This window comes from Ambystoma mexicanum, chromosome 9 (assembly GCF_040938575.1).
Source record: "Ambystoma mexicanum isolate Mex_15411 chromosome 9, UKY_AmexF1_1, whole genome shotgun sequence".
Taxonomy (NCBI): domain Eukaryota; kingdom Metazoa; phylum Chordata; class Amphibia; order Caudata; family Ambystomatidae; genus Ambystoma; species Ambystoma mexicanum.
In genome coordinates this window covers 645,445,727-645,465,516 of record NC_090931.1, presented here as the reverse complement: position 1 = coordinate 645,465,516, position 19,790 = coordinate 645,445,727, and the positions used below count along the sequence as shown (strand labels likewise).

Sequence of the window (19,790 nt, the reverse complement as noted above, 5' to 3'; positions counted from 1 at the left end):
GAAAAGCCGATTTCACGGTGTCCAGTCACGTGACAAAGGCAGGTTGGAAGAGTGAGACTTTCACACCTACGCATGGATCCCCGCCATGCCCATACTCCTTAAAAGTATTTAGAGCACAGAGCAGACTCAAGGCCAAACTACAAAGCAGTAATTGACACTTGACTACTGAGGTGTTGATTGACTGTAGCATTATTGGTGGGATGCTTGGGTGCAGACTAGTTTCACTGCACCTGGATGTTCTTTCTGCGTGCTGCTAGATGTAGATGGAAAAGTATGAGTGGGGTTAATGCCAACCCAATCATAGTGGACCATGTAATCTAGGGTCCTATAGTGAGTAGAGCTAATGGGACGTCGTACTTTTAGTGATATTCATTTTGAAGGGAGGGCTTAGTTGCCCCACCTGACAGTGATTATCCAATCCCCTCTCCCAGTTGCCATATACAGATATAGTACCTATATGAAGTTACCTTCCTATAACCAATCACGTTGCATGTTAGATTTTTAAGATTGCCATGTAGAATGATGTTAGTACGTGCGCAGGTTGTACGTCAGCAATGACGAGTTTTTGCTATAAATATTGTGTTTTTTCTAAAAGTAAAGAGATCGAGAAGATCGAGCGATTGCTTATGTTCGTTGTACTCCCCGTTTTATTAACTTGCCATTAAACTGACTCATTTTGCCAAACTATTGAGTTTTCTTAATTATTTGATGCATGAGTATGAATCTGCATCCCCATCGATCTCGAGGGTACTGCTACTCTTCTTAAAGGGCTGTTTGGAGATCATCCAGTTCACAGTGTCCGAGCTCTCAGACCAGGTCATATAGGTCTGTAGTTAATTGCCTGACTTTGGGGATATTGCAGAGTAGAGGGATCTGTGTCCTCCACTTTCCTCCTCTTGCTCTCTTTCTTGCACTCTTTCTCTTTCTGTCTTTCTCGCTATCTTCCATTCTCCCTCCCTCCCTCCTTCCTCTTCAGTCCAGTAAACTCTAAGTTACTTTTTGGGTGTGATAAAGAGGGAACGTAAAAACCATGAAGAGAGGCTTGAAACAGCTAGTGTTGTACCTGAAAAGCAAGCCATGTCTGTTCTGTTGCATTGAAAGTGTAAGAGGCAGGAGAGAAAGAAGCAGAAACATGTGCAAGTAGCACTCCTCGCTCTTCGTATACTAGTTCCCTACATCTCTTCATGGACCCGCTGGTTGCCCGCTCACTCCAATGCTGTGCCTCGTGAGGACTTTCTTTGATTCCCGAGATCCGGGTGTGTTGGCCGAGTGGTTCCTGCGAGCACAGCAGTCGTATTCGGGTTCCATCTGGACAGTGTCTCCAAACCGGGCGGCGTGCTGCGGTCTGCCCAGGAAGGGAAGAACAACCGAGCAGCAGTAGCTCAGCATCTCGCCCTGGTAAACCGGAGGTATGCCTGGTTGTGGTCGGTTGGGGGTGGGGAAGACCACAAGGCCAAAGGGTTCATTCGTCGGGTGAGAAGGGGGGCGTTGATTGGTCTGTACAATGCAGGCAGTGGGACAGCAGAACACGTTGCTAGTGCTCGTTCAGGAGCGAGGGCTGGAGGCAGTTCTTGTCCAGCTCCAGTTGACTGGGGAATCACAGGAACTGAGCGTGCAATAGGCCAGCATGGTGGATACTTCATGGACCAGGCCTCAGCGAAAGAATGTAGCGCCTAGGGTGGCTTACCCTCCCCCACTGCGGAAGACACAGAGAAAGACCAGCATGGCGGTGGTGGGATTGTGGAAGGGAGGAGGGGCGAGAGCAGGTTTAGCAGCTCCCATTGTAGGGGTTAACCTCAGCGATGGGCACTCTAGAGGCCCACCTTCCACCCATCCCTGCCGGTCTACTCATTGAAGAAGGCCCACAGCAGGAGGGAAACATGAGGGTGGCTCCGGTCACGGTTCCTCTGCCACATCGGTAGGTTCTAGCTGCTTCAACTTAGCACCCACGGTGGTCCTGGCTTCTAAGTATCAGGCGGGGCCACCTGGCTGCTCTGCACTTTCACAGAGCTATTGGCCCTTGCCTCCATAGGCCACCCCACGGAATAAGTGGGCCCATCCATTGGGCATGTGGGGACCAAGTCTTCTCATGTTAGGGGGAACACAGATGGGCCCCCGAAGGGCTCAAGGCTCCAACACAGGGACTTCAAGTGTCCAAGGAAATGGCAGTGGCAGCAATAGATCTGATGAGAGGTGGGGGGGCAGTATAACAGCAAGTAGTGATGCAGTGTCACAGTGAGCACCAGGAAAATCAGGCAAGGCAACCCTGGGGCACGGGTTGGCAGGTTCTACCGTCTTGCCTTGTATGGCAGGTATATTGAACTGGCATATTGCTCAAGAGATGAAGGAACAAATATGGAAAGAGAAATGTGCTTTTCTGGAGTATTCAGTGCCCGTTGTAGAGGAAAGGAAAGAGGCGAAAGAGACAAAATGCTCAGTGGAAAAGAATATTGACAATTGGACATTGGGGTTTTCTGTGTTTTCCGCAGTAATGTTGGAAACATTTCCTCAATTAGCACTGAAATTGTTGCTGTACCAGCACCTGATCTTGTCTACATGAAGGCACTGCTTGTATGGAGCATGGCTAGCCTGCAATGACAGATTCTGGGGTGCATAAGTGGGGAGTGCGGCGCTAGGTTAGGGTAATAAAGCAGTCGACATCTGGTTACATTGCACCCCAGTGAAACAAACTATGGTCCACAGTTTAAGCAAAGTCAGCAGTCCTTTTGGCGGGCTTCCGGGGGCCCGACAGGAGAGGGGCCTGCTTAGATTTCTAGAAAACAAATGTGCTGCAGGTCCTCCAGAAGATCAAGCATGTCTGTGCTTTCTGCGGGCTGGGCACCCACCCTGAAGTGCAGTGTCCCAAGCAAGCCAGGAAGAAAGAGTTGAAGTAGATTAGTCATATCAACCATGGGGTGTGCATCTAGCAGGGGAAGGGGGGGTAAGGCCTTGTCTACCCTAGTCAGAGTGACGGCTGTGATCCTGTGGTTGAATAGATCCCCCAGGTTAGGTGATGCCGTTCTTTTGCGTGAGGGGTTGTTTTTTTTTTATTGCAGCCATAGGGGTCTCCTCCTCTGTGGTTCCAAGGAACCAAGAGTCAGCTTGTGAGTTCCAGGAGGTTGTTCGGTCCAAAGTGGCGAAAGATAGGGACTCTTGTTTCCCCACTGCACAGGTAACCAAATACTGACAACCATAGGATCTTAGTCTGCCTCTCTCTTGGCTTTGGCAATGTAAGTTTATACCAGCATTTACCTTATGTTGTACAAAGTATGGACAATAGGCTCCACCACATATAGATCTTTCATTAGCTCCCTTCTGCTGTTGACAATAATGGTGGTATTGATTTGCCTTGATTTTAGTAGCTTTTGGCTTGGGCAATACTTGCGGGCATTAATTCTCAACAAAATTGGCCCATCGGGTTGCTGGGTTTTCCCTGGACTCACACATTTAAAGTTACAGGGCCTCATCACGATTGGACGGTAGCCCTTAAATGCGGTGGTAAAGCTATTACCGCTGCATTTAAGAGAACGCCCAATCTCGAGTTGGGCAGGACGTTTGGAGTTTTACCTCCAGCTTCTTGTTGAAGGTAAAAGTTCAGTTTTCCACCTATTTTCATCTGTTTTCAGCACTATTACAGCCGGCGCTATTACTGCCATCAGTAATAGAGCCCTCAGCTGCATTGGGTCCCAATGGGGAATGGGAACTTCTGCTGTACAGCTACTCGTGATCCGGCACTAATAGTGCCAGACTGAGTAGTGGTAGCGCTATTTGCTTTGGCGGTATCCCAGTGGTATTACTGCCGGGATACTGCCAAGGCTCTGATAGAGCCCACAGTCATTTGGTTTTTTTATACAAGACTCTTGCTGCTGCACAATGGTTCGGTATTCAAAATTGCTTTGAGAACCACTTTCACTCACACGCGAGTGTGGCGTTCTCTGCTTTTCAATTGTTCGTTATTCAGAATTGACTTCTGGTTACTTTCACTCTTACGCAGGTGATGCTCTCCTGCTGAATGCCTGTCTCTAACACCAAGTGGGTACGGAGAGCTCTGTGGTCCCTACCAGCATGTGAACTCACCGGGTAAGAAGTGCGCCTCCTGTCCCCTCCTCGCTCACAGGACTTATTTTTCTGTGGCTCCTCACAACCCGACAAACTGCTTCCTGAAGTCTGCTTTCGTCCATGCCACCTGCAAGTGGAGTCCCTGTCGCTCCTGAGGCCCTCTGATGCATGCCAGCCACCAGAGCCCACCTCGCTGTTTCTACAGAGGCCCTTGGGTGCATGCCAGGCACCTGAGATGACCTTCCCTCACCTTTGCTTACAGCTGCACAGCCTCTGCACTTCAGGATTCAAGAGACACAGACTTGCTCCGGACCAGCAGCCGCTTTCTGCCACGCAGTGGTCTCAGCATTTTCTCTCTCTTCCAGCTTTTGTCTGGACTGCCTGCAAAAACCACACTGCTTCTGCTTCTGGTTTCGTTTGCTACTCTGCTTCTCCAGCTTCAGCTTATAATTCTGCTCTGGCCTCTCCCTCTTCTCTGGCTTCTCTATGGCCTGCACCTGATGGGTCCTTTTAAGACTCTCTGTCTCCCTCAGGTGTGGGTCTTTTGAGTTAATGATCTGACCACTGCTGCAACACTTTACCGCCTTAGCCCTCTTCCTTGTACCAGCACTTGGTGAATTATGATACTTGAAGTCCCTAATGACATACTGTTTTTCAAGTCAAATTTTTACTTTTAAGACCAAGTCTACTCTTTACAATATTCTTAAAGGGAATATCATAAGGATTAGGTATCAGGCTTGATTGAAAAGAGGAAGGCAGGTCTTTTAGGACATTGTTATTCACAGATTTGCTTTCACTTTACCTATAGTCTCTAGGATTTTGGATGGCTGTTTATTTCTCCAAAGGCCTAGGAGTTGTTTGTATCCACCCCTATTTATTGTATCTTGTGGAACACCAAGATGCTTATTACAAGAAACCATTCCGTACTTTGGCATTAAGGAGACATCCTCCCTAGAGGAGGACAAATATCATGTCTCATCCCATGGAGTCCTCTCATTGTCTTGGGCCTTTTCTCCTCTGAGGTTATCCTCCTGCAGAATAGTGAGCCCAAGGTCAGGATCAGGAAGTGTCTGCATTTTCCTGACCACCTGTGAGGAGACTTTAGGTAGGGATTTAGTCAGGAGTCCATAGGATTCATCACATGATTCTCTCGTTGCAAGTTCCAGGAGTTCAGGAAGTGCCATCCAGAGGTGGACAACCAGATGACGGCTTTTCCAGCGATTCTGTGGAAACTTGGTGCCCAATACTCCCAAATCCAATCCCTGGCACCTAATACTAAGGCAGCCGATGAGAGTGCATTCAGGGACTTTCTAGTGTTTCCGGTTGAAAAGGGGGCTGGGGTCAGGTTTTTCAAGTGAGACTGCATTGGGTTATTTGAGCCATCTGCATGTGCAACAGGTATCTTTAGCGTGTGCCAAAAGTCACTTGGTGCCCATAAGATGTTTTGTGGGGATCTCTGGGGCTACGGATGGCACTAGGGATTTTGTCATCCAGAAAGTGCGCAGGGGTATTGGGAGGTTGCAGAAGGCAATTCCTGATGGGAGGAGACTCTTGGATCAGGGCGAGTTGGAGAAGGTAGTAATGGCCTTGGGGAGGGTCTGTTGGTTCTCAGTACTAATCATCGTCTTTCAGAGCAGTCTTCACCGCAGCATTTTATGGGGCGTTTCGAATTGGGGAAATGGTGTTGGGGAACAAACCAAATACTGCAGAAGGGATCTCCAGGTCTGATATTGAAATAGACCAGCACATGGTACTGCATATTTGGAAAAGAAAGTCCAAAACAGAGTAGGTTCGAAAGAGGGCATGCATTTCTTCAGGATGGGGTAGCGTGCCCAGTATTTGCGCACTGCTGGCTATGTTAGAGTTCTTGGCGGTGCAGGGAGACCTGGCTGGCCCCCTTACATGACAATGGGGAGTGTATGTCCCAATTTCAGTCTAAAATGGTATTGCAGCATGCCTTATTGGAGGTGGGTTTCGACGGGCCGGTTTCTCTTCTCATTCTTCAGGATAGGGGCAGCTACGGCGGCAGCCATGGGGGCGGGGTGGTTGATAGTGATGGGCAGGTAATGAGTCTGGGGCATTGGAGGTCAGGAGCCTGTCGATGCTACATTCGTCCCATCTGCTCTCAAGGGTGCCGGCTGCAATAGTTATGGGAAGTTGGGGGGCAAAGGGGCAGTGATTGGGGTGTTGTAGTGTTCTTTTCTGATGCTTGACAGTTGTCTTCCTTTTCCAGAACCTGTCAATACAACATGTGGTTTGGATAGTGGATCATTCCTTCGTCTGGAGTGCTGCTGAGGTCGTGAGGACATTGGGCCTGGGGGACGTCGAGCTCAGTGATGACGTATCGATCTGGAGTATCGTATTGGAGGGCTGCGGGTTGGGCAGCTGAGAGGGGCATTGGTTACTGAGAATGGCAGGGAGAATCTCTCGCAGCTGTATTTGTTGATCCTTCACATTGGTGGCACTAACTTGGCAAACTTGGGCCCCAGGGTGCTGCGCGAAGAGTTGGTATCCATGTTGTCTTGGGTGGGCATGTTTTGTCCATGTGCCATAACAGCCTGGTCTCAGTTGTTGCCACAGAAACAGTGGAGTGGAGGCTTGTGGCTTGCTCACTGAATAAATCAATTCAGAAACCGATCTATGACCTGGCCCAGTTGGCACCGAGCCACGGTAATTTCTCATGGACTTGTGAAGGTATCGGACGTGTTTCACCTAAATTGGGTGTACCTGACACAACGAGGATCTCAACTTTTGGAGGAGAACTTTATGGTATTCATTAGTGGGACCTGATCTGAGGGGCGAGTGCCCTGGACAGTATTACCCAAATTGTTTGTTTACAATTGTTCGAATGACACAATTGTTTGAATAATAGGGGTCCTAATTGACCTTCTGCACAATTGACCGTATGGTCATTTTAATATATATTATGGGTTGGGTTGGTGTAATAATAATATAAGGGGGTTGGGGTGGGGGTTGGATTGGGTGGGGGGGTGCGGGGGGGTTTCCCCCCGCATATATATTCTAATTGACCGTTTAAATTCGGTCAATTGTGCAGAAGGTCAATTGTTATTCGAACAATTGACATTCAAACAATTTGTATACAATCCCCTGGACTGGTAGGTTGTGGTCCCTGTGGCCGTGAGGATGGACTGTCAGGCAGAATTTTCCCCCTGCAGGGGTATCCAGTGCCCAGGGCTTGCGCCAATGGGATGGCCAGAACTGCACACATCACTGACGGTTTCGGGCCTCAAGGATCAGGGGAGCAGGATTGGGGGATGCTAGGTACAGGTGCTGGGTCCCGGTCCGTCCTCCAATACTGCTCCAAAATACTCAAGAGGTTTTGGAGAGGTTCGTGGTTGTGGGGTGTAGTTTTGTGCTTTATAACATTTTTGTTTCTAGTTTGCTGTTGCATTTTGGTTTTGTTGTGTGGTGTTAATAAATGCACCCTAAACTCCACTGGGTGTTATGTCTTTCTTGGTGGCTCCAGCCCTTGCTCTACACATGGCAGGAAGCCCAGTGAATTCGCCGGGGATACCGGCGGGGTTAAGGGGGCCGGACTGACAGAAAACAGGGGGGTGTGCGAGTCAGGTGGTCTTTGGGCTTGTCTGGTGTCCAACAAAGAGAGGAGGTGGGATGGAGGGGCGAGGGACAGATTTTGCGACCCGAGGATGTACGGGGTTGGCCGGCAGCTGGAAATGGGCTTCTGAAGAAGGGCGAGAGGGACAAGAGATACCAGCTCCCTACCTTTCTTTGTAGTCCCACCGGTCGCCGGCTCTCTCTGACATTGCACCCCGTGAGGATTTTCCAACCCACCATCCCTGTTGTTAAGACTTGAGGCGTTGTTGGAAGGTTGAATGGGGATGGAAGTGGCAGTGAGGATGGACTGTCGGGTCGGAATTTTGGTCCTGCAGGGGGACCCCATGCCCTGGGGTTGCACCATTCGGGTGGTCAGACCGGCACACATCGGACAGTTTTGGGCTGGTAGGGAGGGGCCTTTGGGAGCTGGGTATGAGGGTTTGGGGGACGCTAGGTGCACACTTGGGTCCCAGTCCATCAACCAGTACCACTCTCAAAGACTCAGGAGGTTGTGGGGAAGTGCAGGTTTGTGGGCTGAAGTTTTGTGCACTGTAGAACCTTTGGTTTGAATGTTCCTTGGCTTGTTGTTGCTTTTTGGTTTTATTGTGTGGTGTTAATAAATATACTTTTCTCCAGCATGGGGTCTGGCATGGATTCACATGCTCATGAATATTCCCCGTCGTCAGGCTGGGAATCCTCGGTAAAGAAAAAATCAGTATCAGTTTCGTTTCTTATCTGTCTTTCTTAGTAGTAACCAATCACTGATCTCTGGGTCATACTGCCCCCAGCCAATGACTGTCCTCTCCCTAAGTCCCTCCCCTGGCAGCCATCCTCAGATTTTTACCGCACGTTCAAGTGTTGGGAGTCCTCGTGCTTTAGCTCTCGAGCTTTTACTGCGTTTTCGCGCTTTTTCAGTAGATTTTCTCATTTTTTTGGTTTAATCAAGCCTCAAGCTCCACCGTTTCTACTTCTGATAATGGGGACCCATTTCGGAATTCTTCTACGGCCCTCAAGGGTGAAGTTTTTGTCGAGTTACGCTTCTTGGAGGATTCCGGAAGATCTGAGGCCTACCTCAACAGACATGGCCCAGGACAAGGGAAGCTCGACTCCCGGATCCAAGCTGTGAGGAGCTGCCCGGGATGCGGATTGCAAAATGTTTTCAAGGAGGACGAGCATTCGAGATGTTTCTACTGCCTTCATGAAGACAAGACGCACGAGCAAGAACCTGTCGGAACGGACCAAGCAAGATCGTCGTTCCCACCTCGCCGCCTGACTGGAGAAGGGCACAGCAGGTAAGAAGGCGAAGAAAAAGTGTGAGCGGTCTTTTAAGTCCTGTGAGGGTGCCCCGGCGACGGGGGCCCAACAGTAGGCCAAGCACCGCGAGTCCGCGGGCACCGGGAGCACCAAAAGGTTGGGCTCTTCGGCTGCTAAACAGGGCGCGACTTCCCCGCATGATCAACCACGAGCTAGCGCTCTGGTTCGGGGAAGAGGAAGTCCAAGAACCCGGGTAAGCTTCTGGAGAGGCCCCGGTCAATCTTGAAGGGAGCTGAGGGGGAGCGAGGCGATGACCCTCCCCCCAAAGCAAAGGCCCAGGACGCACCTAAGGTGGTGAGGGCTTTGATCCAACCGGCAAAGGCCTCTATCGAGGTTGTCGCAGCGGCCCTGGCGAAGCCGGCAGAGACTACACCAGTGGAGGCGGCCTCAGGGCCCAGAGTTTCCCTGCCGCCGCGGAGGGAATCCTCTTTCCAGCCCATCGTTAAGACCCCCGTGAAGACCCCGGTGGAAAAAGAGGGGGGGCTGGCTCAGATTCAGAGGTTCGAGAAGGTTCGATCCCAGGGGAAGGATCCTGCTGATGTGATCGAAGATGGCGACGATGGCGACAGCGAGGGCCCAGTGGAGCAGCCATCCCGCCCGTCGCAGTCATTGCCCGAGCCCCAGGATAGCTCGGCGGCCATTTTGTTGGCAATCCAATCCTTATGTACTGAGATAAGGACGAGGTTACCACGGACCCCGACGGAGGATCCAGAACCAGGACCGTCGGGAAGCCCTCCGAACAAGCGGAGGAGAGTCCACCCCGCACTGCCCTTCGTGCCCACAAGGCCTGTGGACCCCTCATCCCCCTTGCCGGACCCTCGGGATGATACAGCGACGGATACAGCGCCGGGGACGGACGACGACGGTGGCGATGATACAACGGACATTCCTTCATCACCCCCCTTCCTCCCAGGCCTCTCCGCCCGACGAAATTGGCTCTTTCCACGCCATGATAGCCAGGGCATCCGAGCTCTTCCAGCTCTGCCCTGAGGAACAGAAAAAGGAAGGCTTTCTTTACCAACGGCGGGAGGCCAAGAGAAAGACGGTCCTCGCTGTACCGTTGCTCGACGACATCTGGGACGAAGGGCTGGCTATCCTGAAGAACCCTTCCACGACACCCGCCAAAAGGGACAGGTACGAGAAAAAGTACCAGCCGTAGTGTCGGGCCCCCACCGAAGCACCCCTGTGGGAGGCCGGCTGACGAAGTTCGTCAGCGTGTGGGAGTCCATCTCCACCGACCGTTGGGTGCTGGACACCCTGGCCCGCGGACACTCGCTAGAATTTCAAAAGAAGTGTCCTCGCATTCCTCCCATGGTCAGGAAGGAGAATCACGTCCCTCAACTGCTGTTGGAGGTAAGGGCGATGCTCAAGAAGGGTGCAATCGAGCTCGTCCCCAAGAGGCTCCGGGGCTCCGGAGTATACTCAAGGTACTTCCTCGTCAGAAAGAAGACAGGCGGTTGGCACCCCATCCTGGACCTGCGTCGGTTAAACAAGTACATCAAGGCACAGAAATTCAGGATGGTCACCCTCCAGCACGTGCTGGGACAGCTGGAGGAGGGCGATTTCCTATCGTCCATGGACCTGGAGGATGCTTACTTCCACATCCCCATTCTAAAAGGACACAGAAAGTTCCTCAGATTCGTAGTCCAGGGGCGCCACTACCAATTCAGAGCCCTGCCGTTCGGATTAAAGTCGGCACCCCGGGTGTTCACCAAGTGCCTCACACCAGTGGTGGCGCGGCTGCGCCTGCAAGGGATCCACGTCTACCCTTACTTGGACGACTGGCTAATCCGTGCAAGGTCAATAGAACTCACTGTCAAACACACGGCGAGGACCGTCCACCTGGTCACGGAACTGGGATTCGCCATCAACTACCCCAAATCCCACCTGGTTCCGTCGCAGGTGGCACTGTTTCTGGGAGCGAAGCTCGATACAGTGAAGCGATTGGCATCTCCGTCGGAAGAAAGGACGAAGGCCATTTTGGGCAAGGTGCAGTGCCTGTTAGCCACGGATGTGGCCAGGGTGAGGTCCATCAAGTCCCTCCTCGGGATGATGTCCTCATGCATCTACCTTGTGCCCCTTTGCAGACTTCAGATGCGTCTGCTACAAGAGTTCCTCAACGGCCGCTGGATTCAAGCGGCGGGCAGCTTCGAAGACAGGATCCCGCTCGACGAGGAGTTCCGTCAGGCGATTCTATGGTGGGGTACCCGTGCGCACCTCACGGCAGGCACAGACTTTCAGACCCCGGCTTATCAGGAGACGGTGACGACGGACGCCTCCCTGGAGGGATGGGGGGCCCACACCAGAGATCTCCACGCAAGAGGCCTCTGGCTCCCGGAGGAAAGGTCTCTCCACATCAACATCCTGGAGCTACGAGCAGTGTTCTGGGCGCTCAAATCGTTCCTTCCGTCCCTCAAGGACAAAGTGGTGAGGATCTTCACCTACAACACCACCACGATGTTCTACATCCGGAAGCAGGGAGGCACCAGATCCCCTGCCCTGTCCAAGGAGGCCCAGGATCTGTGGCACTGGGCCGTCGCCCAGGGGATGTTTCTGGTTCCCTTCCACCTTGCAGGAATAAAAAACAATATCGCCGACTCACTCAGCAGGGAGCTGCACTCGTGCCACGAGTGGGAACTACGCCAGGACCAGGTGGATCGGCTCTTTCAGCGATGGGGCAAACCCCAGATTGACTTGTTTGTGACGGCGACGAACTCCAAGTGCCAGAGGTTCGCCAGCAGGTTCACACAGCCGAGGAGCATGGACGATGCTTTCTCGTTCCCTTGGGATGGCCTGTTCCTGTACGCGTTCCCTCCGTTGCCGTTGCTGCTCCGTCTCATCAATCAGCTCAAGAGGTCCAGGTGCAGGATGATCCTCGTTGCACCGGCGTGGCTGAGACAGATCTGGTTCCCAGGGCGACGGCCCAGTGCCACAGATCCTGGACTTGTCAGCGTCCCAACCAGTCAAGCTGGCGACGGACGCGGATCTTCTCTCCAGAGAAGGAGGTGCCATTCTTCATCATGACCCAGAGTCGCTGAACTTGCAGGCTTGGCTCCTGCAGCACTAGAGTTTGGAGGATACGATATCCCGGCTGACTGCAGAGAGGTTCTTGCAAAAGTCAGGGCGTCCTCAACTCTCAAATGCTATGGACATAAGTGGAAGAGGTTCTCTGTCTGGTGCCGGGCACAGAAGATTAACCCTCTGCGGATTACAGCCCCTCAAGTATTGCTGTACCTACTGTCGCTGGTCAAAGCTGGACTGGCTCACGCCTCCATCAAGATACATCTGGCTGCCATCTCCAGATACACCAGAACTACAGGACGGGCGTCCTTGTCGTCTCATCGCCTGGTGAAGGAATTTATGAAGGGAATATTCCGATCGTTCCTGCCGGTGAGTGCCCCTGCCCCAGCGTGGGAGCTCAACGTGGTGCTGACCAGGCTTATGGGGGCCCCATTCGAGCCTATGCATTTGGCGCTGTTGAAGTTCCTGTCGTGGAAGACAGCATTTCTCGTGGCCATCACCTCTGCACAACGAGTGGGAGAGACCCAGGCCCTATCTTGCAAGCCTCCATACTTGACTTTTCACGACACGAGGGTGGTGCTGAGGACGCACCCCTCCTTTATGCCCAAGGTGCCGTCGGACTTCCACCTCAACGAGCCCTTGGTGTTGCCAGTTTTCTTCCCGTCGCCTTCGTCGCAGGCCGAGAGGACTCTGCACTCGCTGGACGTAGCTAGAGCGCTGAAGTTCTACGTGGACCGCACGAAGAGTTTTCGGAAGACATCACAGCTGTTTGTGAACTTTGGACCTGTGAATCGAGCGAAGGCTCTCTCGAAGGCTTCCATTTCCAGATGGCTCTCCGGCTGCATCATGCACTGTCACCGGTTAGCAAACCAACTGCTGCCCGGCCGTCCGAGAGCCCATTCGACCATGGCGTTCCTGTCTGGTGTGCCCCTGCTGGACATCTGCAGGGCTGCTATGTGGAGGTCGACGCACACCTTCACAAGATTCTACTGCGTCGATCGGGACTCCAGGGAGGAGTCCAGGGTCGGCCAAGCAGTGCTGCGTAACCTGTTCGCTTAAGGTGAGCCTGGTGAGGAGGCAAGAGTTGCTTAATGTTGAGTTGTTGTATTGCTTAATGTTGAGCCTGTTGCCACCTCCCGTGGTTGTGCATGTGTATACTGCTATGTATTATTATATTCATGAGCATGTGAATCCATGCCAGCCCCCTTGCTGGAGAACAACAGTTACAGGTAAATAACTTGTTTCTTATGCTATGGTAGTCTTGCAGTGCAAAGGCCTCTGTGGAAAGCAGGGTATTGTGCCCTCTCTCTAGGCAGCCAGGCCTTGATCTGTGGCGGAAAGGAAGCGAGAAATAGGTTGGAGGATGGGAAACGTAGGATAGAGACACAGCAACATACACTTGTGAAGCTACCAAGAGGTTGGAGAGGGAGGAAATGTGATTGTAGAAGTGAAACTGATCGATTTATCAAATGTGCGGAGTTGGGATGTGAATCCACCCAACCTGGGCAGAAGAATAATCCTTGAAGTATTCTGCAATATATTGATTGCCGCTGGGATCTGTAGTTGCACATCTGGCTGACGTGACATCTGGGAGGAGAGCCTGGGAAGAGCTGTCTCATTGTACCCCATGGACATTTGCCACAATATGAACAGGTCTTGAAGGTTGACAGGGTCAAAGGCTGCCGGGACACCCAGCAAAACTAGGAGGTATCGTGTGGCTTATTGCAGTGATATGCAGGCGTCCTCCTTGACTCGGATGGTCAGTCTCGGGGCAGCAGCTCATTTTGGAATCCGCTAGTCCTCCACAAGTGTTTTTTGTTGGTTGTTGGTCAAGGGCGACTCCTTTATGATTTTCCATAGAAACGCTAGACATGTGGTGGTAGGTCTATAGTTGGGGAGATTGCTGGTGGTCCAAAAGTGATTACTTTAGTAGTGGGAAGCATCTGTCCTATTTTGAATGTATTATCAAAGAGTTGTGAGCTTGGTGGGAAGGGAGCAGTGGCAGAGATTGTCTTGGTGGGGGGGACTTGTTCTGTACTAGATGAGACTGGTGCTGGCTGCCTCAAACAAAGAAGAGGGGTGCTCCCTACCCAAAAGCAAGAAAATGGGTGCCAGGCAACCAAAACTAATAAGAGGTGTGCTCCATGCCCAAAATAAGAATAATGTTGTCCCCCTTACATTTTTTATTTTATTAGCGTACATATGGCGGTATAAAAAAAAGTATATGCATTAATCCATGCATCAATCGTTATCACATAATTATTAAAAAGATATAATTTCCATATGACTAATGACTAGAGAAATTGTTAAAAATATCTTCCATAAAATCATACACTTTAACAATGTAAAATAACACATTAATATCATTGCCACATAAACGCCTTGTCCATATCTCCTGCATACGCAGCATCCATAGTATTGTTATATTATGTTAAAAACATTCTTATTGGCAACTCCAAACTTTCATATTGCATAATTAAATGTTTTGCTGTTTCCAATACTAACTCTCTGCACAATCTACAATATATTTCTTTTCTTGTTATGCCTATTCTTGCTTCACAGAATTTCCGTTATTAATATGGTGTTAATCTTAATCATCATATATCTCTATGTAATTTAGCTGTACGGATACGTGTTTTTATATATATATATATATATATGTATATATAAACTGGAGTCCCACATTTCAACAAGTAACTTTCTATAAATTGGCCACTATTGGATTTTGTCGCAAGATTCAACACATCCTGTTCCTTATCGCGTATCGGCAGGTCTTTTGTGATAACTGTCTTAAACTGTGACAATGGGCATAACTTTTTTTCATATCCACTTTCCCCACTACTATTTTGATATACCATGGACAGCACTTATTCATCGTCGCTTCATATGAAATAAAAGCTTGCCACAAACAATGCATTAGGGTACCTTGTCCAGCCTTATGCAGTTTTCCCCCTAAGATGAAGCATTTTTGCAAGACCACCTTATCACAACCAGTTATGTTACATTCCAGTTGTATATCCTCGATCGGTTCGTTTGCTTGCATTCCCAACAAATACCTCAACAAGTTCGATTCTAGTCTTTTCAACTTCAGACCACATTTTTCTCCCCACATTTCTGGCTCCATAAAACATTATTGTTCTTAGTTTAACTTTATACTATTAGCATAATGCATGAATTGATTGTCCTCTGTTTCCACTTGTGAACCCTTTAATCGCTCCTACCACCTGGGGATATTACCAGTTCCCAATGCTTACCCCACTTCAAACTAGAAACCACACCAACACCCAGATATTTCTATTCACTTACTTGGTCCACAACCTGCCTATCTACCGTAAATGCATACGTTTTTAGCTTCTTCCGAACCGGTTTAGACACCAAAACCTTAGTTTTAGCTGTGCTGATCTGCAAGCTGTTCAGTTTGGAATCGGTGTTTGGTGCATCTAGTTGGTCTGAAGGCCTAGTCTACGATGAGGAGGCCGTCTGCATACCCCATCCAAGATATGGCCATGTTGCCATATTTAACTGCACATGTTCCGTTGATCTCTAAATCGTCTTGCAAATCGGACAGGTAGATGTTAAATAAATATGGGATGAATATGTACCCCAGCTCAACTCCTTTGTTAGTTTGGGTCCAGTCAGTTGCCTTCCCATGTATATCTAATCGTACTTCAACCCGGGTGTCGATTTATAACTGGAGTATCACATGCAGTAACACCATTTGGTATTTTTTTTCTGCCATTTTTCGCCATAGTCTTTCCTGCTTGACAATATCAACACTGCCCTATAATCTATAAAAGCGGCATATACAGCAATGCCCCTCCTCTTCCATGAATATTCAACTAAGCTAACATCAGAAGATTATACATCGTGCTGGATCCTTTACGAAAACCAGCTTCGTTACATGGGAGTACCTGAGTAGCGTCCATCCATATTCGTAGATCATCAAGAAGGGACCTTGCCAATACTTTCCATGGTATGCGTAACATTGCAAGATGCCAATAGTTAGATGGGTCCACTCTACTTCCCTTTTAAAACACTGGTAAAATTGCACTTTCCCGCAAGGAAACTGGTCTCTATCCTGTTCGTTTTATGATCTGAAACAACAATAACAAAGCTCTCGCCCATAAACTTGATTCCATTTTCAATAGGTACTGTCTGGCACAGCTGCTCTTGATGAATTTAGCGTGGCAATTATTTTATTTATTCTGCTCATTGACATTTGGCAGTCCCATGGTTAACTTGTCATATAATTCTATAGCATGTACTGCAAACTATTTTCGACCATACTTCCTTTTTCTTTTGTTTAAGGTATGCCTGCAACCATTTTTTTACTAGGCTCCTTCCTGGTTTTTATCTTTTTATCCAACTGGTTGTCGTAAGACGTGGATAAATCATTTTTACTCTTATTAATCAAAGTGTAAATATCATGCCTTAATAGGAGCCATTTCGGTTGTATCATTAAATCATACCGTGGCCATATTCTGGCAGGTATTTTATAGTTCTGAACGCTCTCCGCTATCTCCCTCCTACTGTTCAACACTTGTTTCTGGACAATTTGAATCACCCTTTCAAATGCTTGTAATATTGCACCTACTTCTCGCTTCCCCAGTTCTGTTATCTTGTGCTGCAAGAAAACCTCTTCGAGCGCTCTTTCAAGACGCCATCGATCCTGTTGAGTCCATTATTGACCGGTGCTTCCCCACAGTTGTCCATTTTTAACTTTCCTCGTTCTTCATTTACTATCATGTGTAAAGGTATATGGCCTATTGCGATATCAATGATCCACGGCAGCATAATGTCATTCACAAATAAATAGTCTATGGTGGATACGCTCCTAGCATCTGCCTGAATGTACCCACTGTGTCTATCGCTCTTATAGTATCCGTTTAACATACTAAACCCATTCATATATAACAAATTAGCCCATGCCAATCCTTTACTCTTAAAGCTCAGTCCATCCATCGGGCCTGACTCTCCGCTACCCTGTGTCTGTTCTAACATCCCTGGTATAGAAACGTTAAAGTCTCCTCCCAAAATAACCCTTGTATCTCCCACTACCTCACTCAGTATATTCTCCATAGTATTCAAAACTAACTTGTGATGGGTGATGTACGGGGATCGTATATGTTTATTAATATTAGTCTGCTTTTTTTCTGGTCTAATTTTCAGTCTGCTATCCCGGCCAATAAGTATTCACTACTCATTGGATGTTTACTAATGGACCATTGATTAGCAACTGATATTATAAGTCTCCCTTTAGGTCTTCCTCTTTGTCCTTTCGTGGCCTATGGGCTAATAGTTTGCCTACCATCATACGCTGGCGGTACCGTCTTCCATGTTTACTGCGGCATAATGATGGAAAGCAAGCTACAGTCCTCGCTCGAGCCATCCTCAACCCAGTTATGGGAACACCCCCTTGTGTTCCACGGGCCCAATGTTATACAGTTATCAGGGAACGTGTATATAGTAGGTATGAAGGGAATTTGGCAACCATTCCAGAAATCCCTCAGTATCCTTGGACACTCCTGGCCTATCTATGACCCACCCTCTCTCCCCATCACAAGATGGCTCAGCAGTCCTTCTTTTCACCTCTCCATCTTGATCATTCTATGTGGTTGCTTCTGATTCTCTGTTTTTCCCTCTACCAAACTCCTACTGTTTTGGTATAGTTTACAGGTATACCCCGCTTAAGTAATTCTTTATCACATGTTAACACAAAATCCAATATATCACTGGTGATAAGCACCACATTAGAAGTGGGTACTGAACTATTTTCCATCAGATCAACAACTAAAATATCATCACTCAAATGTGACCTCACTGTAACCCGGCTGCCACAATGCATATACTGTTTTGAAACCACCACTAGCGCTGTGATGCCTCCTGGTCTGGGCACTATCAACACATAAAATAAATAAATCACAGGCAACTGCTCTCAATGGAATGATACTTCTAATTTTTTGCATTAGTACTTTACGATTAATTAGTACCCGGTGGGGGCATGGCTTAGGCCTTTCAGCCAATGAGGAAGCTCGGAGCAGAGGCACTACCATATAGTAATCCTGCCGCTTTGAGCCTCCTCAGTGCAGGAGGCCGCCATCTTCCCCACCGGGTTACAACGTAAGTGCTCCTGCTCATACCGCAACCCAATCTCCCCTTTTCCACAGCTTTTGCACCCCTCCCGCCCATTATCTTTTTCCTTTTCCCAGGGAAGATTATTGTTCCTGGTGTGTCCCTCTGCGCAACGCGCCACCATGCAAAGTGAGACCAGACTACTTATCCCCTTTTCACCCGATCCATGGGGGACAGCTTTTTTCTCTCTTTTTTATTTTTTAAGTTGTGATACTTTAAAAAAAACATATTAGTACCCCGGTCCAGCAGGCCGGTGTACTAATAACAATAAGCCCCCTGGTGGGCAGGGGGGCATTACCGCTTCACGTTATGCCTTGCGGCCTTCGTTCAGGCCCGGGCCATTACCTGAAGTGGTAATGCCCCCCCAGCTCTGGGCTTAATCCTTAATTATTGGATGAAATATTTTTTTGCTATGCAGCTTTAGTTGCAATGCTTTATACTCTTCTAATTGTGCCACCGCACCTGTACTCGTCATTGTACCTACAGATATTTTAGTTTGTTCTCTCCTGTCGTTCCCGCCACACATCTCATCACTGGGTTTATTATACTCATGTCTATTGGTATTTATCTCTAATGTTATTGCCTCAGAGATATAATTTTTTCTTGATATATGTGACTCTTTTACTGTTAGATATAATCTAATATCTGTTTCCTTGTCCTTAAGTAGTTTCGTATTCTCCACCTGTTCATTACTAACTACTTTGATACCAGGAATATCAACTTTTTCCACAATTAAGTTACTATTTGTTCCCGTTTTTCCTGTTACTTCTATTGTTTGTATTGTTTTTTTCAGTTTCAATGATTACAACTTCATTCTCTGCTGCAGCTGCTTCAGTCCCCTCAAAATGTAATTTTTATTTTCAATAAGAGATATTTTATCAGAGGTCAACATGACTATATTTTAGCTTTTATGTTTACCTGTTTTTTACTGTACCTTACAGCCGGGTCTATTTAACGCCTCTTTCGATGTTTACCATTTTGTACTTCTTTTTCCTCATTAGTTAATCTTATACCTGTATTTGCCTCCTCTCTTTGCATCTTTTTTTCCGGCCCCAATTCCACATGTTTATGTTTGTCTATCATAACCTGGATCATGTTTGATTCAACTTTATTAAAAGCGTTTTTGCTACCGGAACAAACCTGAACAATACCTTCTAGTAAAGAAGTTTGTCTGTCCAGCTTATTCTCCACTAGTACACATGTTTTTCTTAATTCGTTACAGGTGCTCGTTTGTTTGTTACCTATTATACCCATTTGTCTCAGATCATCCCACCTGTTTGTTTGCAACTCAATTTTAGACTCAAGCTGTTCTCGTTTGTTTATCACCACAGTTAATAGTTGTTCCAAAGCCATATACTGTGTCATCGAGAATTCGCTCTCATTCAAACTGATCATAGATTCGTTAAGGTATGGTTGTGTCCCGTCCTCATCCTGTTATGTTCTGAATGTACATTTGACAGAGTTGGAACCTGAGTAGCCACAAGAGGACATGTGTCCTCCTTTGCATACCATGAATCTTTTGACAGTAAAAGAATCTCCCCTGAATAAATAGCTTGTGATAAGGCTATGTCTTCCTTACTACTCAATTGTGAAGCGACTGGAGATACTTTTTTTCACTGGCCAGCTCTCCAGTGCATTGGCATTTTGATAATAGCCCTTCAATAGGAATTTCTGACATCACCCCCCGT

General features: G+C 48.4%; 1 protein-coding gene across 2 annotated transcripts in view; it reads left to right on the top strand.

Annotated features, from left to right (window-relative positions):
* Positions 1-19,790, top strand: part of DPH1 (diphthamide biosynthesis 1) — a 1,780,687-nt gene that overhangs the window by 1,310,238 nt on the left and 450,659 nt on the right. The gene's annotated exons all lie outside the window — the stretch shown is intronic.